Raw genomic sequence first — 12302 nt, 5'->3', positions numbered from 1 at the left:
GGGGACTGGAACGCTGTTAGAGAGGAAGGAACTGAAGTCAGTGTTATGTGAGAATATGGACTTGGTAGTAGGAATAAGTGAGAAGGAAAACAAATTGAGTTCTGCAATAAATTTCAGCTAGTAATAGCAACTACACTATTCACAAATCAGAAGAGCAGTAAGTTACTTGGAAAAGGCCTAGAGACACAGAAAGATAACTGTCAGTTCACGTCATAGTCAGACAGAGAAATGAGGTATTGGATTGGAATGTGCACCCGAGGGCAGATATAGACTCAGACCACAATTTAGTGGTGATGACGAGTAGGCTGAAGTTGATAAGAATCATCAGGAAAAATCAAATTGGAAAATGTGGAACACTTAAGTACTCAAGAGTTATGATGTATTTGAAGTTCTCAGTGGTGGTAGATACTGCAATAAGAGTACCACAATAGGCAGTCCAGTTGAAGAGGAAGAACATCTCCAAAAAGGGCTGTCACAGATTAAGATTGTACACAACAACCAAGATATAGAAGAAGTTGACTCAGTCAAATTCTTAGGTTTGAACGCAGATAAAAATTTGAGCTGGCAGACACACATTGAATACCTGGCAAAACTGAGCAGCTTTGCATTTGCAATGCAAATATTATCAACTGCAACTGATACGGACACACGTAAAGTAGCATGTACAAGCTACTTTGAATCCATTATTAGGTATGGTATTGTTTTTTGGGGTAACTCGACAAACATAGTGCAGATACTAAAAAGACGGAAAAAAATCATTTGAAATAAGTGCACTGCAAATCACAAAGAACCATGTAGACCATTATTTAAGAAACTTAAAATATTAACTCTGCCATCCTTACACATATATGAGATTATCATATTTTTGTACACCAGACAAACCATTTTGAGGGAAACCATTTTGTCCATTCACATGATACTAGAAACAAGTAAAATTTTATGCTCCCCACCCACCACCTCAGACTATATGCCCAGGGACCTCAATACATGGGAATGAACATTTGTAATAAATTGGACGGGAACAAGTTGATACAGATGAATTTAGGTTCACTTAAAAGAAAGCTATATTAGTTACTGACACTGAAGTGTTATTACTTAGTGGATGAATTCATGCAGGACAAACTGGAAATTTGAGCTGGATACAACATGTTTACACATTCCAAGAAATATCCTTATAGTTTAATTATTTATTGTAATGCTATTATTTATTAATGTAAAAAGCATTGTAACTTTATTATAAATTTTGCAAACCAAATGGACTGCAAATGTACACCGTGAGATGAATAAAACACAATTCACAGAAGTTGGACAGACATATATATAGATACAAGGAAAGGTGCTGTAAGGTGAAATGCCCGTGGAAAAAAATGTGAAGAAATTGAAAACCAAATGGTTGTTGGGAGCACAAACTGATGGTATAGAAAAGTCAAAACAACCCAGGTGAAATTAAAAGCAAACATGCCAACATTGAGAATGCAATAGTATTTCCACTGTTGGATGCAGAGAAGTGAGAGAATAAATGAAGAGTGTAGACTTAAGGCCTTTACAAAGGAGACAAAATTTCTGATGACATAATAGAAGAAGACTTGGATGTCAGTCTGGCAGATATAGGGGATAGAGTGTTACAGTCAGAAGCTGGCAGAATTTTGGAGGATTTGCAATAAAATACAGCAAAAGGCATATATAAGATTCCTTTGACGTTTCTAAGATCATCAGGGAAAATTGCAAGTAAATGACTATTGAAGCCGGTGTGTAGAATATATGAGACTGATGACAAGCTATCAGACTTTTGGAAAAATACCAGCCACACAATTCCAATGATAGCAAGGGCAGAAGAAAGTGAGAATTATTGCACACTCAACTTAAAATCCCATGCATTCAAATTGATGATGAGAATAATACACAAAAAATGGAATAGAAAATTATAAATCTCTTTTAAGTGATGATAATTTTGGCTTTAAAAATAGGTAAAGGCACCAGAGAGGCAATTCTGAAATTGTGCTTGATAAAGGAAGTAAGATTTAAGAAAAATCAAGAAATCTTCATCAGATTTGCTGAACTAAAAAAAGCTTTTGATAATGTAAAATGGTGCAAGAGGTTCACAATTTTCAGAAAAACAGATGTAAGCAAAATGGAAAGATGGTAATATATATACAATATGTATAAGGATCAAGAATGAACTTTAAGAATGGAAAACCATGAATAAAGTACCCAAATTAAAAAGGGTCTAAGACAGGAATTCAATTTTTCACCCCCACTGCTCAGTCATCAAAGGAACAATGATAAAAATAAAACATAAGCTCAAGAGTGGAATTAAAAATTCAGAGTGAAAGAGTATCAGTGATAAGATTCATTTGTGTCATTGCTATCTTCAGTGAAAGTGAGGAACAATTTTGGGACATACTGAATGGAATGAAAAGTCTGCCGAGTACAGAATATGGACTGAGAGTAAAGTAAGAAAAGAAGTAGTAATGAGCAGTAGCAGAAAGGAGATCATTGGTAAACTTAATATGAAAATTACAGACCATGAAGTAGACTGAGTGAAGGAATTATGATAGCATGGAAGCTTAGTAGTGTATGATGTAAGAAGCAAGGAGGAAATAAAAAGCAGACCAGGACTGGCAAAGAGTGTATTCTTGGCCAAAATAATTATATTACTATCAAATATTGGCCTTAATTTGAGGAAGCAATTTCTGAGAATGTATGTTTGAAGCACAGCACTGTATAATCGTGAAACTGGACTTTGGGAAAAACAGAACAGAAGGGACATGAAAAATTTGAGATGTGGTGTTACAGAAGAATGTTGAAAATTAGGTGGACTGACAAGGTAAAAAATAATTTGTGAGGAAAGAAATATATGGAAACACTGACAAGAAAAAGGGACATGATGGTAGGACATCAGGGAGTAACTTCTATGGTACTAAGAGAAGCTGCAAGGAGTAAAAACTGTAGGGGGAGACAGAGATTGGGCACAAGAGGGGAATTTTTCCAATCCACATGTAGCATACAGCAAACTAGTGCTTAACAGTATTGGTTAAAAATAATCTTGATTGGAATTTTAGTTTTTTATTTTTCAACGAAGTGTTTCGCCTTACTTAGGCATCTTCAGGTTATCTTTTCTAGATGGACACAAAAGGCACCAAGATCTGCATAACGCATTCTCGTTCGCTCCTTACTTTCAACCAACCCAAGATCCAGTGCCTCAATAGTAAGGTCATTGCATTTACATGGAAGATACAATGTGCTCTGGTATGAATGAGGCTGCCTTGGGTGTGGTATCCCCCAATTCATGACCTTAAGTTTCTACAACATACATTACCCTGCAGAGTAACATTCCTTTCCTTCTTCTGTGCCAAAGGTGGAATCTTGAATTGTCTTTGCTGCTTTTTGTACTTGATTCAGACAAGAGATAACAGACAGTTAGTTGGAGAAAATGAGGAATTTCATAGCTTAAATATAAATCATGAACTCCAAAGCCTTATAATGTGTCATAGTTGGGGAATTCATCAGGTGAGCAGATTTCAAGGATGCTGCACAGTGAAAATGGAAAAGCAGCATCACATACTTCAATGTACATTGGCATATAACTCTAATGTTAATATAATAAGTTAAAAAACAATAACTTAATGATATCCTAATAAGTGCAGAAGTAAGGCTTCCAAAGTATCAAGGGTGACAGTAAGTTCCATTCCTCACTGAGAACTGAGATTTGATGCAAACTAAGAGCCATTAGGTCTTGATTTGTATGAAAATCAGATGTTTAAGTGGATATTGGTTTAATGAGAAAATTTTTTCCACAGGAAGTTTTACAAGACTGAAAAAGTGACTGCAAATCAGATGGAACTTATATTACAGAGGCAGCCATGGCTGCTTGGCTAAGCAGAGACGGACAGTGTGGTTACTCCTGTAAGCAACTACATTCAGCCTAATACATCCACAGAGAATAGAATTGATTATCTTATGTAAGTGTTACCATTTTATACACCTGATACCTACTGTCTAGCCAGCACTGCATGAAGGCTTTGTCAACCAAGAGCAATTGTGTTGTCTGCTCAACACACCAGAGGATAAGACACTACTGGAAGTTTCAAGTTAAAGTACCTTAGATGTGATGGTGACATAAGCTTATAAGCAAATAAGCAGCTCAGAAATCTCACAAAATTTAACACACTCAGAATAGTGTTCACAATTTTCAAAACATATGAATTACAGATGAGCCACACACACCAAGAAAAGAAGGAAGATTAGCGTTTAATGTCAGTTCAACATTGCAGTCACTATAGATGAAGAACAAGCAGAACCACGTCAGGGAAAAGTAAGGCCATCAACAGTGTCCTTTTCAAAGGAACCATCCTGGCATTCACTTTAAGTGATTTAGGGATACCATAAAACAAATAAATCTGGGTGGACAGCCTTGAATGTGAGCCCCACTTCTTCAGAATGTGAGATGTGTGTGGTAACAGCTTCACCATAAGCTGCACAGAGTCAGTGTGCATGGGAAAGCATATCAAGATACTGATGATGGTAAATAAATTTAGAAATTTGTGGTAAGGACTATGGGACCAAACTGCTGAGGTCATCAGTCCCAAGGTTTACACACTACTTAATCTAAATTAAACTAACTTCCACTAAGGACAACACACACACACACCCATGCCCGAGGGAGGACCCGAACCTCTGATGGGAGGAGTCGCGTGAACCGTGACAAGATACCCTAGACTGCACAGCTACCCTGAACAGCGGTGATGGTAAATAACAACATGCTATAGCTGAAGTGTAAGCTCCAGCCCATGCTAGAACAACATTGTTGTTCTTCCTACATACCTACACAATCAGTCACACAGTGGAAATTGATAAACACAATTTTTTCTGTTGACTATTGGAATACACTGTGTACTGTATATTCTTTCAACCAGCAGATGGACAGCAGCAGTAGAGATCTGTCAGACATAACTTCTAAATCTGAAGGAATAAAGCAACAGGAAGAGCTATACAAAACTAATGAGAAAACACAGACATGGATTATATAAGAGTGAAGAAGGAAAGGTACCATGTCCTTTTCAAAGCAATGATCTCAGCACATACTTTTTAGGGAAACTGTTGAGAACCTAAATCTGGATGGGGATTTGCTGCTCCTACACGCAGTCAATACGTTAGTCACGTAGTAACTTGGTCCATAGATTGTATTCATGGTAAACTTTTATGGTATAGAATGTGGCAACAGAACAATATATAAGATCTGTCTCAATTCAAGAATTTAATGAGGTCAAGCAGTTCACAACCCAGAATAATTTCCTTCCTCTGCAGCTAGTGAGGGCAGCCTTACAATAACCATAGAGATCAATCCAACATTTTAAAAGTATTAGTATTGCAATCATCCATGAATGAAGAAATTCTTCTGTCTGTCAGATTCGGGTTAAGAGAATAAGGAGGATCTCTTAAGATCTTGAAAGGTGTGAAACCTGGTGTGTCCAAGTGTTGAGTCAAAGATTATGGCAAATTCAGTTGATGGTCTAGTCTCAACTACCCTTTCCATCAACATATCTATAGTGACAAAATCCTGGATCCAATTGGTGGTGTCTGTGTCTTTGACCAAATTTCCAATTGCTTTGCTATTATGGATGCTCTGGATATTTCCATTTCATATTAAACATCACACATATATACTCACCATTAGCTCTCATACCATTGTCGATTTGTTGAAACAATTTATATTGTTTCAAAGCTTATGCCATTAACTCTTCTTGCTCTCATTAATGATTAAATAATGTTTAGGCCTTGCTACCAAATTTGTTACTAGGCTGCCTGTAATTAGTATAAATCTGCATACAGCTGCAAGCCTGTACCAGCTTTTATAAATAAACAAATAAATAAATTGCAGAACTGCAAAATTTCACTTCAAAATTTAATTGATGGTCTTCACAACAGGCCTACAGATTGAGGAATGTGTTCATCTGTGGTACTTTGGATCAATGAGCCCACCCATTCCTGAGTGCTGTGTCAGAGACAAAACATAGCCAGTTGAATTTACAACATCCCATTTGCATTGCTGAGTGTCCATCTCGGCAGCTTCTTTTCAATCATTGTTGGATATAATGGGTGTACACAGATAGAGGAATAGTTACTTAAATGTAATTCAACAACATACCATTAGCATCTGCGAGAATGGGAGGGAACACATTCTTCTCGTGTACCATACATTAATGGAATTTCATAGTGGTTTAGACAGGATGGATATAGATGTAGATCTACCAACTGACATACATGATAAAAATACAGTATTGCATGTATCAACATAGGAAATGCCTAGTTCCTTAGTGGACCCCATTGCGCTTTTCCTGTTTTTGTATGATGTATCTGTCCAACATACAGCAAGACACTTGTTGGAGACTTGTCCAGTATCTAATTTACAGTTTTTAAAATTAATTTGCAGTTTTAGGTTTTTATACCAAAAAGTGTTATATACAGCAAAATGTGTTAAATATGGCATGAATGTAAACATTAGGAAATGCTACTGACTGCACACTTCTACTTGTCCTCTTTACAATTGGTGGAAGTTGGCTGACTTTGTGACACTTGGGAATGTTTACACTCAGTGTCAACCATAGCTATGCAACAGTATGATGCCCCATAACCATAAGTAGCTGTTGTGGGTATAGAGTTGATCCATATGTGCTGTTTTGTGTAGTGACTGTTAATAATATTTACAACAATGAGTGAAAAGGCTGTAACTGATCCTTCTAACAACTCATAAAAATTTCTACGACGCATTAATCCATTACACGTTCATTTCTTTTATATACTATAAACTGGTTGCTCAAGGAGGTGGCACTCGTCTCATCAGCCAATGTGCTCAGTCAGTTGCAAGCTGCTTCTTCCAGCATCCTCTGTTCAGTGGCCAAGTAAAAGTGTGAAATCAGTACAGATCAATTTGTTGCCACAACCTGAATTTCGCATTTACATTCATTGACTTTGCCTACTCACAACTAAATTATCACCATCCAACTTAACCTAGACCTTAGGCTACGCATGCTACACACACACACACACACACACACACACACACACACACACTGTTGCCACAACCTAGATTTATTTGGGGTCGGGACTCTCTATCATATTCCAATCATAAGTTGCCCCTATTTCCTGTAAACGTACATAGGGAAGAACATGGCTAGTGTAGACATGGAGTGAGAGTAGACACAGAATAAGTCTGAAACAATTTTTGAAATAATTGTATAATCCTGTTGATAGTTCCTCAGGTTGTAGTACACAATTAGACAAAATGTTGTACCAGTCCAGTTATTGTTGCAAACATGAGAAGTTAAAATACAATTTCAGTCCTTTTGTCTATGAGTTTTTTGGCAAAGAAATTTCAAGATTATTCCAAAAGATTAGTACAGAAATTATTTTAAGTTGTGGTTTATGAATCTATAAACAGTACCCTATTGTTATCTTGTGTAGCATATCATCTGAATATACATAATTAAAGTTAAACTTTAAAAATGTAGTAGAAATAACACCACTGGCCAGAATAATGTAAAATTGCAATGGAACATTGTCGGAAAAGGGGGAAAAACGTATGGCAGAAGAAAAAAATACTGCGAAAATTGATCAATAGATGGTGCCGAATGTATCAGAATACGTAAATGAAAACACTTGTCATGCGCACAACCCACTGAAGTTGATATAAACATGCCGGGTACATGGATTTTTCTCTTTTCACATCTGCGATGTTCACCATGACTGTCTCAATGCAGAATCGCGCTCTGCTTGTAAAGCTGTATTACAAGAATAATGACTGTGCACATGTCACTCTGTAGAAGTTCGGGACGCTTAAGGGTTTGAAAAGGGCATTGGTTCGATGACTGCCATGCGTCTGAAGAAAATGATTCGGAAATTTGAAAAGACGGGTTCTTTTGGTGTGGAACCTGGTAGAGGGACAAACAAACTGATTCGACGTCAGTGGAAGCAATGGCCACAGCAGTGCAGGAGGAGATGAGTGGTGGCGTGCAAACATGTAGTGCACGGATAATTGCCCGAACACTGGACCTACCCGTGAGCATGATGTGTAAAATCCTAAGCAACATCCTTCTTTGCTATCCATTCAAAATTACCCATGTGCAAGGATTGCTTCCTGTTGACCTGCCAGCAAGAGAGACCTTTGCTTTCGAATTTCTTGCTCACATGGAAGTGACAATGATTGGCCATGGAAGATCTTGTGGACAGACAAAGTCCACTTACATTTGACAGGATATGTCAATACACAGAATTGTCGAATATGGGCAATGGAAAATCCACATGCAAATCAACCAGTACCACTTCATCCTAAAAAGGTCATTGTGTGATGCAGATTTACGGCATCATTTATCATATGGCCATATTTTTTCGAAGAGGCAGGTGCTTCCAGTCCTGTTATCTGTACCGTCACAGGTAAGTGCTATGGGTGTCTTTTGCAAACCATGTCATTCCAGCTCTTCCAACAGCGTGGATGTGTGGATAGGATCATTTTTATGCAAGATGGCATACCTCCGCACATTGAAAATCCAGTTAAGCAGCTGCTGAAATGCCTTTTCGGAAATGCTAGAATTATTAGCTGCAATTTCCCTACAGCCTGGCTGTCCTGATCACCTGATCTTAATCTGTGTAACTTTGGCAGTGAGGATATCTGAAAGATGTTGTGTTCAGTGTTCTGATTGCAAACTTAGCTGCATTGAAGGCACGCACTGCGCATCATATTCTGAACGTGACCCCAGAAACACTGCGACCAGTTGTGGAACATGTTGTTTCTCGATTTCAACATGTTGCAGAAAATGGTGGACAGCATATTTAACATGTCTTGCACCAGCACACGGAAATTAATAATCCAATATGATTTTGATTGATGCTTTTTATGCAGTTTTTGGTCTCAGGACAATTAAAAACCAATGTGATTGATACTTTTTATGCGGTTTTTGGCCTCAGGTCACTTAAAAACCGATTTCTCACATCTGATGTGATATGACCTTACTGTGGTGGATGGGCTTACGTAACTAATAGAATCACACCTGTGCATCCATGCACACTGAGTAGTATAGTTTGTTTAATGTCAAACATACACCTTAGGCATTGTTGTATGTCATTTGTCGTCAACCACTATTAAAGTGTGATGCTTACAGTGCCACCTATTGCTACATTTTGTAGCTATTTATTTTTCTTCTGCCATATCTTTTCCTCCTCCTCTTCCTCCTCGTCCAATAATATTCTGTTGCAATTTGACATCATTCTGACCAGTGGCATTATTTCTACAGCGGTTTGAATGTTTAACTTTAATTATAATCACCCTGCAATACATTCCAACAGTCTGTATTATTCTTGAAGAATCAAGTTTGCCGAGATCGCTAGTAATTCTCTTTATTACTATTACTGGTTTTGACAGATCTATGCTTCATCACTGGATCTTTTAATGTTATTAGATGTTTTTTACAACACTGAAAATCATATGGCAATGTTGTGTCAAACTGTAATAAAAAGTGGCAGAGATCAGCAGCATGTTACAAATAAAATACAGTGTATGCTGGGGCATCAGCAAAACATGTTGTATGTTTTCATTTTATAGTACTTTATTTATGACGTTCTGATGACTCCTGTCATTTTTATTACAATGTGATGCAACATCACTATGTGACTTTCAGTGCCGTAAAATGCAAGGACACCTTAATAATGTTACAAGATGTGACAATGAAAGTGTAATATGTCAAAACTGGTAATAGTAATAAAAAGAATTACTATCAATCTTGGCAACTTGATTCTTCAAGAATATTATAGCCTTTAGATTGCCCCCAACACAATGTCAAACATATATAACACTACAATTTCGTTTCATATCTAAAATGACCCTTGGGGCAAGTGTGGACAGTTGAAGAGGCATAAGTGGGAACAGTGTCCACTGTTACCCCAATCCTAATTAAGAACAGAGGCCAACGTTCAGTTTCATAAACTTACTTTTATAAATGACTTTGAGTAAAATATGTATATTGTAGATGGTGAGGACATATATCAATGAAGCTGGCAAAGCTAATACTGACAAAGAAAAAGTTCAACGAGCGGTAAAAGAAATTTATTTCTAAAAGGTGAGTAAATATATTGTTCAAACGGTAATCACCTACTCAATACTTCTCGACAATCATGCAAGTCATATCAGCAATGATGTTATCAATATGGCCAGGGATACTGGACTCACTCTTCTGATACTGTCACCATATTGTTCTCACAGGATGTAGCCCCTAAATATCATTGTGATTGGGCTGTTTAAGGGACAGCTAAGAATAGCAATGATGATGGATGGAGTGCATCCTGGTTTCCCCATCAATATTTCAGGGACCACTATGTTTTGTGGGATTGCATTTTCATTTTCCTTTACCAAAAATATATTAGATGGGTAGATCACATAACTAATGAGGAGGTATTGAATAGAATTGGGGAGAAGAGGAGTTTGTGGCACAACTTGACGAGAAGAAGGGATCAGTTGGTAGGACATGTTCTGAGGCATCAAGGGATCACAAGTTTAACATTGGAGGGCAGTGTGGAGGGTAAAAATCGTAGTGGGAGACCAAGAGATGAATACACAAAGCAGATTCAGAAGGATGTAGGCTGCAGTAGGTACTGGGAGATGATGAAGCTTGCACAGGATAGGGTAGCATGGAGAGTTGCATCAAACCAGTCTCAGGACTGAAGACCACAACAACAACAACAACATTACCCAAAAAAGTATCACATCTGCCGTCAAGGACCACTTAATAGGTTGGCATTCCCTGAAGAAGAGTTTACATCATAAGAAGTAACTGAGCAGCCGGCAGCCTCCGTGTCAAGTTGTGATACACCACCTCCTGTTAGGATACCAACACCTGACCCATCATTTTAAGGGAGGTTCAAAGGAGGTTCAGTCGCAATAAATTTTGACTACACAACTACATTAAATTTTCTTGGAATGGGTGACAATGGCAATATGAATATAAAAAAAACTGGCATCCATTGCTTACTTTTACTCTATTACATCATACGGTCACAAATGCATCTGTGGGTTGTCATTATTGGCCGATAAACAAGTAAATGTTCCAATAAACAAGTAAACAGTCTATCTCCATGATCCACCTAGACAAGTAGACTGTGTCATTCTATCTCCACTCTTGGTATTCCCTCGAGTCAAACATTTTCTTTTCGCACAAGTGAAAACAGAAAAAAGACAACTGTTGAATAGTACCCATTATTATACAAAAACTTTTCCAGATCTGTTAGTCAGCAAATCCGAACTATCGACAATACTTTGCAGGATTAATATTTATTACAGTGATCACTGACAAAATATATGGGAGATACAGGCAGTCAGTAACAGAGCTGAAAGCAAAAGGATTGTTGTTGTTGTGGTCTTCAGTCCTGAGACTGGTTTGATGCAGCTCTCCATGCTACTCTATCCTGTGCCAGCTTCTTCATCTCCCAGAACCCACTGCAACCCACATCCTTCTGAATCTGCTTAGTGTAGTCATCTCTTGGTCTCCCTCTACGATTTTTACTCTCTACGCAAAGGGATTAAAAAAAAAAAGATCCTAGGAAATACGGGAGAGCTGGTCACACTATCTACTGCAGAACCTGCAACTTTGTGTGATGCTTCACCTTCCACTTCAGGTGCAAGCATAACTGAAATTCCAACTCTTGAAGGCTGAAAATCTTTCCCAAAAACTATGAGGCAATAGACATCAAGACAAAAGAAATTTTGCAGTTTACACTAGTACTCTAGTCGAAAACAAGCTGGAAGCAGCAGTGGTGGGTAAAATAGCAACATCATTAAAGAAGTCTTAGTTCCAAAGCAAGAAGAAATTGATCATTTCTGCAAAAAATAAAATTGGTAATGATACAGACAATTAATCAGAAACCCTTTCATCCATTGTGCCAGAATGTGAGTATGAGGGATGCTGTGAAAGAGATGATACAGCCCAACCTTACAAAATTTGACAGATGGTGAAATGAGGTCTGATATTTTTGTTTTGGATCATTTGAACACCAAGAAGACTTTTCATATTAAGTTGGCCATCTTAGCAATACAGCTGGGTTAGGGCAAGTGTATGCGTTATAACGTCAAGTTGAACAAATATATTTCTAGGACGACACAATACATGTAAATTACAGATCAAGTAAACAAAGTAAGACGTGTGTACACTGTAACAGTCAAATCAGCACTGAGTCCAGGTCTAGCGGATGCTGGCTGGCTGGCCGCTTACGTGGCACATCTGCTGCATGGCTGGCAGACACCGTCGCATGTAGAA

At 37.8% G+C, this 12302-nt stretch overlaps 1 protein-coding gene across 2 annotated transcripts in view; it reads right to left on the bottom strand.

Moving 5' to 3' along the window:
* The window catches only part of LOC126285017 (prenylated Rab acceptor protein 1), a 53704-nt gene that overhangs the window by 30626 nt on the left and 10776 nt on the right, over positions 1 to 12302 (bottom strand). The gene's annotated exons all lie outside the window — the stretch shown is intronic.

This window comes from Schistocerca gregaria, chromosome 8 (assembly GCF_023897955.1).
Source record: "Schistocerca gregaria isolate iqSchGreg1 chromosome 8, iqSchGreg1.2, whole genome shotgun sequence".
In the NCBI taxonomy this organism is placed as follows: Eukaryota; Metazoa; Arthropoda; class Insecta; order Orthoptera; family Acrididae; genus Schistocerca; species Schistocerca gregaria.
Note: the sequence above shows the minus strand (reverse complement) of the source record. Positions and strands in the feature narration are given on the sequence as shown.